This window comes from Bos javanicus, chromosome 22 (assembly GCF_032452875.1).
Source record: "Bos javanicus breed banteng chromosome 22, ARS-OSU_banteng_1.0, whole genome shotgun sequence".
In the NCBI taxonomy this organism is placed as follows: Eukaryota; Metazoa; Chordata; class Mammalia; order Artiodactyla; family Bovidae; genus Bos; species Bos javanicus.
Genome location: NC_083889.1, coordinates 58039768 through 58052864, shown reverse-complemented (window position 1 = coordinate 58052864; position 13097 = coordinate 58039768).

Here is a 13097-nt window from a genome sequence, read left to right as displayed (position 1 = left end):
GGGTGAGGGGGCAGCTCAGGGGCCCCCGCTCCCCGAGCCAGGAGAAGGTGTGGGGAGACGGGTCTGCAGGGCATCACAGCCACAGCAGAGGCGACAGCCAGTCCCTGGAGGGAGAGGGGAGCAGAAACCCTGTGTCCCAGCTCGCGGGCCAGTGCTAGGAAAACCTGGACAATCACGGTCACCCCTTGGGCTACAGCTGTGACCACCTGTGTGGTCAAGCGTGGCCACTTCCAAAGGGCTCTCCTTTCTGCTGGGGTCCAGAGCTTTCTGCAGGGGCCTGCAGAATCACCCTGTCAGTCAGGGTGTGCACTGCACGAGGGCACCACCCCTGAGTGAGTGCCTCGCACACCAAGGAGAACACGGACTCACACGTTAGGAGGAGGGTTTTAACAGCTGACCCCAAGGATGCTCTAACAGAACTGTTGTTGCAGAGATGTCCCTGGTGGTCTGGTAGTTAAGCCTCTGCACTCCCAGTGTAGGGGCACAGGGTTGATCCTGGGTCAGGGAACTAAGATCCTGCACGGCACACATTGAGGCCAAAAAATAAAAAAGAATTGTTATTACAATGCTTTTCTGGAGGCTGGAAGTCAAGTGTCTCAAGCAGAGGGAGCCTTTTTTTCTGACGTGCACAAAGGCATTGATGGGTGAGCGGCCTCTGACGTCCACTGGTGCTGGCCTGATCCAGCCCAGTGTTGCAGTCACAGCGGTCCTACTCAGGGGGACCACCCTGGAAACAGGACGAAGGGCAGCTGCAGGGTTGTAACCAACCACTCACGGCCTCAGGAACTCTGCCCAGGCCGCTGAAAAAGGTGGCAGCACCTACACAGCCCATGGCGAGGAGTCCACACCGTCGTCAGGAAGGGCGGGAAGCTGTGCTCCAGCAACACACAGGCCAGCCTAGGAGTCAGAAGCCTTCCAGCTCTGCCCCGCGGGATGAATCGCATCACCTCCCTGGGCTTCGGAGGGCAGGTCAGCCGAACTGTAGAGACCAGGTGCATCCATCACCATGTAAGAATCAGATGGAAAAAATGGCCCTGGAAGACCCTGGACTTCCCAGAGTCTGGCTCACAGTGTCACGATTCTTCAGTCGCTCAGTCGTGTCCGACTCTTTGCGACCCCACGGACTGTAGCACGCCAGGCTTCCCTGTCCATCACCAACTCCCAGGGTCTGCTCAAACTCATGTCCATTGAGTCGGTGATGCCATCGGCTGGCAGTGGGTGCTCTGTAAATACTCGTAAATACACTCAACACCAATTTAAGTATCCAGGCCATTTGAACAGTAGAATGCAGGATTTTCTTTGAGACTCTATATGCTTAAAAATCGAATGCATTATCCTGGCTGAAAAAGGCCTGCATACCTGACTCCCTGTGTACCAGGCTAAGCTCTTGTCCTCCCCCACCCCGCCCCTCCAAGTCTCCCCCCACCTCCCTCCACTCCTCGCTGTTCCTGCCTCACACCAGGCCATGCCCACCCCAGGGCCTCCCTGCTTGCTGTTCCTCTGCCCTGAACGCTGTTCCCGCATCTTCCTGCTCCTTCTGACTGGTCTGGTCTCAGCACATGTTACCCCTCCATGTAAAGGGACCCCAGGCACCTCCTACAACCTCACCCTGTCTTCATTCTCGGCATGCCTTTATCGGTTTCCTTCTTTGCTCACTTGTGTATTTTCTGTCTCCATCACCAAAATCTAAGCTGCCCGAGAGCCAAGGGCTTCATCTGCCTTGCTCGCCACTGTCCCCCAGACCACAGGCGTTTGCTGACCAGCTGATGCAGAAACGGTGTTCATGGGGCGAACGTGGAGAGGCGCCTTGCCCCCGGCCCTCCCCTCTCTCTCCCTGGGATCGCTGCTCTTTCCGTCCACATTTCTGTCCTCGTCCACTATGTGACCTCCTATGTTCCTTCTTGATTCCCTTGCTCGTCCTCCTGAGAGCTTAAACCTCCTTGTTCTCTGTGTTTTCAAGGTTGGCGTGACCGGAGCTGTCCATGTTTCTCATCTTTCGGCGCCTCTGCCCGTTAGGGTCGGCAGGTCCTCTTCTCTCTGAAGGGACAGGGGACCCAGGGAGCAGGTGTGGGGGTCCTGGGTGGGAGGAGATGACTAAGGCGCCTGCTGCCGTCTGAGCTACAGTCCTCGTCCCCGAGGCCGTGTGTGGAGGTTAAGTTACCGCATCCCAGATGCTCCCAGCCCCACCATGCCGGGAGAGCCCCAGCCCCAGCTGCTGCCCCACACAAGCTTACTTCCTCCTTAAAACCTGGTTTTGACAAATCCGCCGGGACCTTCAGTGAACTGATCTGACTTATGCCATTCGAGTGCATGCATGCATGCTCAGTCGCTTGATCATGTGTGACTCTCTGCGACCCCATGGACTGTAGCCCGCCAGGCTTCTCTGCCCATGGGATTTCTCAGGCAAGAATACTGGAGTGGGTTGCCATTTCTTACTTCAAGGGATCTTCCCGACCCAGGGATCAAACCTGCATCTCTCATGTCTCCTGTGCTGGGAGGTAGATTCTTTACCACCGAGCCCCTCTGGGAGGCCCTTATGCCATTTACTTCAGTTGATAAGTCTCTCTCATTGGTCACTCATTCCAGCAATTTTGTCTGTTTCTGGCTACGCTTTGGGACATGTGGGATCTTAGTTCCTGGACCAGGGGTTGAACCCACACCCCCCTGCACTACAAGCGCAGAGTCTGAACCACTGGAGCGCCAGGGAAGTCCCTCACCAAATGTTTAATAAGCACCTACCCTGTGGCAGAAACTCATCCAAGTGCTTTTCATCTAATAATTTATTCACAAGGCAGCTGCTTCTATTACCACGTTCCCACCATTACTGACGAGGAGCCCGCGTTCCAGAGCCGGTCTGACCATAAAGCTCAGGGCCTCCCTCCGTCCTGACTGCTGTAACAGACTGCCCGGGCAGCTCATCAACAGCAGAAATGTGTGGCTCCCAGTTCTGGAGGCTGGACGTCCAAGACCAGGGCACCCGTGTGGCCAGGCGAGGGCCCTCTTCCAGGTCCCAGGCTGTTCGCTGGGTCCTCACACCTCGAAGGGGCTGGGAGCTCAGTGGGATCGGTTTTACATGAGCACTAATCCCCTTTACGAGGGTGCCGCCCACACAATCTAACTAACTCCCAAGGGCTCCACTGCCTCAAACCATCAGGTTTGGGGGTTAGGATTCAGCAAAACGTGGATGGATGAGGGGACACATTCAGACCATAGCACTCAGAAAGAAGTTTCCAGGGTTCTCCTGTTACAGGCTCCTTGCGTGTTTCCAGGTGGGCCCCCCAGTCCTTTGTCCACTGGCCACGTGTGCAAGATTTGTAAATGTCACGTGTTCCACCCGCAAGCAGCCTCTCTTTCCGCTGTGAGTCTCCTCCACCCCTCTTTCTCTCATGCTAAGTAGTATTGGGGTGGCTGTGGCTATCGGGGGAATCTAGCTGAGGCACAGTTAAGTTGGAAACACATTCGAGTGTACGGAGATAATGTATGTAATTGAACATATGACTAAATTATTGCCAGCTGTGCTGATACGGAAGACAGTCTATACCCAGTTCTGTAAAGGGTCACACACGAACCTGATGGACGTTTTTCCAACTCGACACTGTTGCTAAAATGTGTGTGTTTATATAAGACATTTACAAGTACACCTTGTGAATTGAAGAATTTTCCTGAACACTCTGTAGTAATAAAAACTGTTCAACAGGGCTCCTTAGAGGAAAGGCTGGGTTATCGTTTCAGTTCAGTTCAGTTCAGTTCAGTCGCTCAGTTGTGTCCGACTTCTCGAGACCCCATGAATCGCAGCACGCCAGGCCTCCCTGTCCATCACCAACTCCCGGAGTTCACTCAGACTCACGTCCATCGAGTCAGTGATGCCATCCAGCCATCTCATCCTCTGTCGTCCCCTTCTCCTGCCCCCAATCCCTCCCAGCATCAGAGTCTTTTCCAATGAGTCAGCTCTTCGCATGAGGTGGCCAAAGTACTGGAGTTTCAGCTTTAGCATCATTCCTTCCAAAGAAATCCCAGGGCTGATCTCCTTCAGAATGGATTGGTTGGATCTCCTCGCAGTCCAAGGGACTCTCAAGAGTCTTCTCCAACACCACAGTTCAAAAGCATCAATTCTTCAGTGCTCAGCCTTCTTCACAGTCCAACTCTCACATCCATACATGACCATGGGAAAAACCATAGCCTTGACTAGACGGACCTTGTTGTTTAATTCCCTATAAATAACAGACAAAACGGTCATCATATAAAAGTGATCAAGGAAATGCTGGGGGGAAAGGATTATAAAGGTATCTCAGTTACTTAATACAAATGTGTTATTAACTCTTCTGGATTTTATGATGTTTGTGGCATTTGCCAACTTTCAAAAATTTCCAGTTTGCCATGATTCCTTTTTTCATTCTAAATCTCACCTATCCTACCTAAATTTCTATTCTTTTCCTTAAAGGGATTCCCAAACACTATAGGCTTTGGGCTCTGTCTGTAAACTGTCTCCATCACACGGCCTCCAGGATAGTAAGTAGCAAAGGCAAGCACTCTTCCTGCACCTTTTAACAGAAAATGTAGCTTTCCTGCCGGGCAGCTTAGCAGCGTAGCAGGATGCTGCTGTGGGTGGGGACCCTAGGGCAACAGCGAGGGGTGGGGGAGGATGGTGGGGGACCCCAGGGTCCACGGGGTGTGGAAGAGAGGCCGATTTGGACTCAGTTCTAAACAGTCGAGGGGAATAAGTAGCCCACCACGTTCGGGATGAGACAGAAAAAGGGAAGACATGGAGATTTCGCTGCCTGCGTTTGCACTCTGTCCGCCCCCTCCCCTGCCCCCAGGCTGCGAGTCGGGCTCTAGGAAGCCGGAGGTAGAAGGAGAAATGCGCTCTGCAGGGCTGGTGGGCGGGGACTCGCTCCCCGAGCCCCGCGGGGCCGAGGCGGCCTGGAGGCCTGCCAGGCCCTGCGCCGGCGGCCGGCCACGACCTGCCCGACCCTCCCCGGGCAGACAGCCGGGCGCGGGCGGCCACGTGCGCTCCCGCGTGCGCCCCACGTGCGGCCCCGCGTGCGCTCAGCCCCAGCCCCTGCGCTCCGGGCCCCGCTGCCAGCCCCTGGGCCGGATCAGACGCCTGCAGATGGGCCCCGAGTGGGAGTGGGAGCCAAACCGGGGCTGGAGGAGGTTGGGGGGCGGGGGCTTGGTCTCCCTCCCAGTCCGCCGCCCAGCCGGCTGTGTGAGCTGACCAAGGGACCTTCTTCCCTGCCTCTCCCTTTCCTGGGGTGGGCGCAGGAGGAATGGTTCCTGGAGGAGGCTCTGCTGGCTTTCTGAGCTAAGCAAATGACGGCAGCAGCAGTGATGGTGAAGCAGTAATAAGGCCAGGCGTTTACTGAGCGCTCACTCTGTGCCAGGCACCCCGCTCACAGAATCCGTCAGCAACCCTGTGATGCCAGCCTTTTACTGTCCCCGTTTGGTGGTGGTGGTTCAGTCGACTCTTTGCCACCCCATGGACTGCAGGGAGCCAGGCTCCCCTGTCCTCCACTACATCCCAGAGTTTGCTCAGGTTCACGTCCGTAGTCGGTGATGCCATCCAACCATCTCATCCTCACCTCGTTCCCCTGTTACAGATGCAGAGATGAAGGCAGATCAAGGCGCTCATGTGATGGTTCCTATTACTGGTGCTGCTGCGTCGCTTCAGTCGTGTCCAGCTCTGTGCGACCCCATAGATGGCAGCCCACCAGGCTTCTCCATCCATGAGATTTTCCAGGCAAGAGTACTGGAGTGGAGTGCCATTGCCTTCTCCGCCTATTACTGGTAATAAGCAGGAAACAAGGGCCAGTATCAACAGGAGTGACCCTGAGCAGGCTGTGGCGTACTGAGGGCTTGCCATGTACAAGCAGTCCACACACAGGACGGCACTCAGTCCCTGCACCTCTCCTGTGAGGGGCATTCGTACCGTCCCCATTTCACAGGTGGAGACTGAGTCCCAGAGGTGTGACGTCACTTGCCCATGAAGACACAGCCAGTCAAGTGGCAGAGCCGGGACCCGAACCCATGACTGTCTGAACAAACTCGCCGACGTGATCGCTACTGGCCACTCCTGAAGGATCACTCACCTGTGATGGGGCGTCTCCTCGCCCACCCCGTCCCTGAATCGGGCGGGGCAATTACGGTCTGCAACCACAGGGTGATCATTCTGGCTCCAAGCCTCTGCCCAGGAAGCGGCTGCTTCGCCCAAGGGCGCACAGCTGGGCAGGGGACGAGGGGACAGAGAGTCGGGCTTGGGACACCCTCCTCCCACTTGCACAGTGTCGTGAACCTGCTTCCTGCTTCCGGCTCGGGCGAAGGAGCCCAGGGAAGCCACTTATTATAAACATCTTTCTCTTGGAGATTTCAGGCTGGTCAGGCTGCTGAAGACACTGTGTCTTTCCTTACTGGGTGCCTGGTGGTCTTGTCACCTCCCCTGGATCTGCTGGCCTCTTCGTGGACTAGGCAGGGCTGATTAAGAGGCTCCCCGGGAGGCCTGCTATGCTCGTGAGAGGTGGGCACCTTGCCCGCTTGTCAGGAAGTCTCCCAGCCCTGGCCCCAGTCCACCTGGAAAACCCCTGTGCTTCCCTGCCATGGCACACAGACTCACAACCCCAGCCTGGAGAGCCCCCAGGGCTTGTCAGAAAACTGGATCATCCAGATCTGATGGGGTGGATGGGAGGGGAGGGTCACGCAAAGTCACACTGCAGCTGAGAGGCTGAGGCCACTGTCTGCCACCTGGATGGAGATGAAGGCAGGGCTCTGCCCCCTCACCCTGCAGCTGGCTGGGAGGCCCTGCCTCTGTGTGCCCCACTCAGCTGTGTGGCTCTCTCTCACCGCAGGGCCAGGCTGCTGGAACGTGAGGCTCAACCTGGGTGTCAGCCGGGCCCTTAGGGACTGGCCCGGGCCTGGGTGGCTGGGGTCCTCTGCACTCAAATATATTCCCCGACCCGCTGCCGTGGCCTTGACCTGAGACTCAGAGGTCTCAAGGACAGTGAGACCCCGCGGCTCACATTGGGGCTTGAACCCACAGTCTCGTAGCTGAGACCACGCACCTGGTCTCAGGAGTTCATGACATTCAGGTGCTTGATGTCTGCAGAAAGAGTTCAGTGTGAGAGAAAGCGATAGGTAAGAAGTGGATCTGTTTAGAGAGAAACACTCCACAGACAGTGTGGGCCATCTGGTTGAGAGGCCCCGAAATAAGGGGTGGTTAGTTATTATGGGCTGGGCAATTTCACAGGCAAGTGAGAAGGAAGATTATTCCAATTATTTTGGGGAACGGGTAGAGATTTCCACATGAGGAGATACCCCACGTCCAAGGTCAGAGAAACCCCAGTAAGATGGTAGGCACTGGAGCAGCTGTGAGGAGATACCCCACGCCCAAGGGCAGAGGAGAAGCCCCAGCAAGATGGTAGGAGGGGCGAATTCATGTTTAGAATCATATCCCATACCCACCAGAAATGCTCAGGAGGCTCAAACAAACCTTATGCGCACCAGGACACGGGACCCCACAGAGACTCAGACAGAACTGTGTTTGGGCTTCTCCCGTGGAGGTGTGGGTCGGCAGTGGACGGCTGCAGGGCCCAGGGCCCTGAGTGTAGCAGTGCACGCGTGGGATGCATGAAGGAGGTCGCCATTATCTTCATACCTGCACCTTAGTTTGGCCCCAGGTAAAGAGCAGGGAGGGAACACAGCTCCACCCATCAACAGAAAATCTGATTAAAGATTTACTGAGCCTGCCGCCCATCAGAACAAGACCCAGTTTCCCCCTCAGTCAGTCTCTCCCATCAGGAAGCCTCCATAAACCTCTTACTCTTCTCCATCAGAGGGCAGACAGACTGAAAACCACAATCACAGGAAACTAGCCAATCTGATCACATGAACCACAGCCTGTTTAACTCAATCAAACTGTGAGCCATGCTGTGTGGGGCCACCCAAGACGGAAGGGTCATGGTGGAGAGGTCTGACAAAACGTGGTCTGTTGGAGAAGGGAATGGCAAACCACTTCAGTATTCTTGCCTTGAGAACCCCATGAACAGTATGAAAAGGCAAAATGATAGGACACTTAAAGAGGAACTCCCCAGGTCAGTAGGGGCCCAATATGCTACTGGAGATCAGTGGAGAAATAACTCCAGAAAGAATGAAGGGATGGAGCCAAAGCAAAAAGAATACCCAGCTGTGGATGTGACTGGTGATAGAAGCAAGGTCCGATGCTATAAAGAGCAATATTGCATAGGAACCTGGAATGTCAGGTCCATGAATCAAGGCAAATTGGAAGTGGTCAAACAAGAGATGGCAAGAGTGAATGTCGACATTCTAGGAATCAGCGGACTGAAATGGACTGGAATGGGTGAATTTAACTCAGATGACCATTATATCTACTACTGCGGACAGGAATCCCTTAGAAGAAATGGAGTAGCCATCATGTCAACAAAAGAGTCCAAAATGCAGTATCTGGGTGCAGTCTCAAAAAACGACAGAATGATCTCTGTTCGTTTCCAAAACAAACCATTCAAATCACGGTAATCCAAGTCTATGCCCTGACCAGCAATGCTGAAGAAGCTGAAGTTGAATGGTTCTATGAAGACCTACAAGACCTTTTAGAACTAACACCCAAAAAAGATGTCCTTTTCATTATAGGGGACTGGAATGCAAATGTAGGAAGTCAAGAAACACCTGGAGTAACAGGCAAATTTGGCCTTGGAATATGGAATGAAGCAGGGCAAAGACTAATAGAGTTTTGCCAAGAGAACTCACTGGTCATAGCAAACACCCCCTTCCAACAACACAAGAGAAGACTCTACACATGGACATCACCAGATGGTCAACACTGAAATCAGATTGATTATATTCTTTGCAGCCAAAGATGGAGAAGCTCTATACAGTCAGCAAAAGCGAGACTAGGACCTGACTATGGTTCAGGTCATGAACTCCTTATTGCCAAATTCAGACTTAAATTGAAGAAAGTAGGGAAAACCAGTAGACCATTCAGGTATGACCTAAATCAAATCCCTTACGATTATACAGTGGAAGTGAGAAATAGATTTAAGGGCCTAGAGCTGATAGACAGAGTGCCTGATGAACTACGGACTGAGGTTCGTGACATTGTACAGGAGACAGGAATCAAGACCATTCCCATGGAAAAGAAATGCAAAAAAGCAAAATGGCTGTCTGAGGAGGCCTTACAAATAGCTGTGAAAAGAAGAGAAGCGAAAAGCAAAGGAGAAAAGGAAAGATACACCCATTTGAATGCAGAATTCCAAATAGCGAGGAGAGATAAGAAAGCCTTCCTCAGTGATCGGTGCAAAGAAATACACACACTGTTGAAGCCCAGCTTGCAGGACTTTGAGCATCACTTTGCTGGTGTGTGAGATGCATGCAATTGTGCAATAGTTTGAACATTCTTTGGCATTGCCTTTCTTTAGGATTGGAATGAAAACTGACCTTTTCCAGTCCTGTGACCGCTGCTGAGTTTTCCAGATTTGCTGGCATACTGAGCGCAGCACTTTAAGGTCTCAAGGTCTACTGGAAGTCAAATCTCCTGCCATCTTGGACCTAGTTGGTTCTAACCCGTTTTGTCATGTCCAGTGGCTACATCATCCTTTTAAAGGCGGTGCCCTGCCCCCTTCCCTCCTGTTGTAATTACGTCATGGCTGGAATTCAAGCCCAGGGCTCTCTGACTGGGCTACCATCTCTGCAATTTGAAAAAGCATGTTGGTGTGTGAGGGATTCCTCTCAGCATCCCAACCCTGGGGATGGAGACTCGGCGCCAGCTGGGGATGGGCCTGAGGACACAGCTCGCCTGGGCCCCCAGAGGTGGCGTGTGAGTTGTCAACAGCCTGCAGTGTGGCCCCTGCTCACCTCGGGCTTGGTTCCTAGAAGACCCGGGAGCCTGGGGAGGGACAGAGTGATGGTGCGTGCTCACGTAGAGGAATGCACTGTCCCATTCGGCACACTCTCTCATGCGCACGCTTCCCTCTCCCCTCCCTTGTCTCACTGTCCCTCGCATCAGGGCTGCCTCCTCCAGCTGCCCACGCTGTGCACTGCACAATTTCGAGGGGCACCGGTCACGTGGCCTGCGAGGTGAATGGCACCCCCGGAGCTGGCCAACAATGGCCCTGCTCTCAGCAAGCTGGGAGTGAGCCAGGGCCATTCTGTAGCTGGTGGTGGAAACTGATGCTCAGAGATAGCCAGTGACCTACCCTCGGGTCAAAGAGTGAGTCAGCGGTTGGAACAAAATCCATGTCATCTTTTGTCTCCTTTCCTCCAGGCACTTTAAAAAGAATTCTTTCTTTCTAAAAGTTAGACTTACTTTTTTGTTGTTATTGTTTTGGCAACTTCTTTAAAAATATATATATATATATAGTTTTTTTATTGAAATATAGCTAATTTACTGTATTGTGCCAATCTCTGCTGTACAGCAAAGTCACTCAGTTTTACACATATAGACATTTTAAAAATATTGTTTTCCATTATGGTTTGTCTGAAGAGTGTGTGTAGTTCCCCACGCTACTAGAGTAGGGCCTTGTTGCTTATCCATTCAAAACATAATATTTTGCTAGATTTACTTTAAAAACAAATCGTTTGAAAACTTCTATCTATTTCAACTTCTATCTATTTCTGAAGAGGAGCCATATTCATGGGACAGAAGCCACAGGGGTGCAAAAGGGCATAAAGGAGGGAGCTGCTCCCCGTCCACCCCTGAGCCTTGGGCAGCCTCTGCCGCTGTTCTATGTCCCCGCCAGAGTGAGTTTGTACACCTTTCACACAAATAGACACATACGGTGCCACACGCACCTCACACGTTCTGCAACAGAGCCGAACACGTCAGGCTGTCTGAGTGTTTTACCATCAATGGGATTCCATTGTATGGAGGCCTGGATGGCTATTCAAGCAGGACCCACTGATGTCTACCCAGGGGTCTTCAGACAGATATGACACCCCCCAGCACCCCCTTCTCCACACATGTATCATTTCTTGAGTCTGAAAAAGAACACCTGAAGGATAAATTCCTTATTTCTCTTAAATCAGATTGTTTCATCTTGGAGGGCAGTCCATGCTGCCAATGCAGGGGGCACTGGTTTGACCCCTGGTCAGGGAACTAAGATTCCCACACGCTATGCAGTGTGGCCAAGAGATATTTTTTTTACCTGTTTCATTTTTGAAACAAAAATAAAACAGCAAGAAAGGACATGTGATAAACAGAAGAGAAGGCAGGAGTTGCCCACCCCTATTGCTTCTACTGCCTGGAGGTGACCGACATTTCACATGATTTTCACAGCTCACTTATGTGGCCTCATAGATGTGGCTGGTTGTAAAAGTGGCCACAATCCCTCACAGCTCCTGTCTCATGCCTGTTCTTGTGTGACTTTGCAGCTCCTTCCATCAAGAGGCAGAGTCTAGTTCTACGGCCTTGAACCTGGATGTGGCCAGATGCCTCGCCTTGACCGGAAGAATGCGGTGGAAAGGATGGTGCCAGTTCCAAGTTAGGCCTCAAGAAGCTTTGTGTGCCTCTGTTAACACTTCTGGAGCTTTGTTGGCCCAGGGGATTAAGCCTGCAATAGCCTACGGGAGGATGAGAGATCCGTAGGCAGGAAAGTCAGCCCAGTGGCCCCAGTCAAGGCCCCAGAGAGTGGGCAGCCCAGACAGGAGCAGCAAATCCACCTACCCAACCGATGCCTGGTCACAGGTGTGTGTAGGAGCCCAGCCTGACTGCTGACCCTTGGGTTCTCAGAGCTACGAGCTAAATGCGTAGTTGTTTTTAGCCAATGCGTTTAGGAGGATCTGTTTTGCAGCTTGGTCATAGTATCAGAGAAGGCAACGGCACCCCACTCCAGTACTCTTGCCTGGAAAAATCCCATGGATGGAGGAGCCTGGTGGGCTGCAGTCCATGGGGTCGCTAGGAGTCGGACACGACTGAGCGACTTCACTTTCACTTTTCACTTTCATGCATTGGAGAAGGCAATGGCAACCCACTCCAGTGTTCTTGCCTGGAGAATCCCAGGGACAGGGGAGCCTGGTGGGCTGCTGTCTGTGGGGTCGCACAGAGTTGGACACGACTGAAGCGACGTAGCAGCAGCAGCAGCAGCATAATATCAGATTACTGATACAATGCTTAGACATACTTTCCCCACAGCCATCTGGTCAACCTCATCCTCTATCATAGCTGCAGAGTATTCCGTTTGTGTGAAGATGCCATGGTTTACTTTTCCAGTGCCTGCCTGGTGGACTTTCGGGTTGTTTCTTTGTTACTATGCCTCTGTCTCTTCATCTATAAAATGGAACTGATAACCCTGCCTTGAGATAAAATTTTCAAAAACTGGCATTAGCTGATGTATCACGGCTGACCCTTAGAGAGTGATGCTTAGAAAGTACACATTTTCTTTCCCTCCTTCCTATGGGACAATTTCCTCTCAGATAGGAATAGCAAATAGGTTTGTTTCAGTGCCCGCCGTCTGGGTCAGTGCCCCCAAGAGCTCGTACGGAGCAGAGCCCGTAAGGCCGTGCTGGGTCAGAGGGGAACAGTGCAGTGATTGATTAGTGATGCCTGCCGTGGGCGAGGGAGGCGGTGAGAGGGCGGTGTGCTCGTCTTCACTGGTCTGAGGCTAAGAGGCGCTCGCTCCCACTCAGAGACCTGAGAGGAGGGCGCGGGGAGGAAGTGGCCCTTTCCTCCTGCGCCTCAGTCTCCCTGTCTGTCAATGAGCAAGTCGGTGGCAGAACTGGAACTCAGCCCTGGGTCCCCTGACTCGCATCCTCTCCTCGGGGACTGGAGGCTGGAGCCTCACAGGGCAGTCTGGCCTGGGGGGGGGTTACGGCCGTGTGCCCGCGCTGTGGGTCCCCAGAACCTCCTGCATGTCTGGAAGGTTGAGGCTGCGGTCTCCACAGGACATCTCAGCCTGGGGGGCCCTCTGCTGGGGGCGGCAGCCGGGCAGCAGACTCCCGGGGGGCTGGTCCCTTTCCTCAGACTCACCCTGAGGTGCGGCCCTCTGCGGGCGGCGGGAGGGCCCAGCTGTTTGTGGCAAGAGGCTCCTATTAGACGGTTCACCCTGAGCAGCCCTGAGCTTATGTCTGTTTGTTGTGGTGGTGCTTTAGTTGCTAAA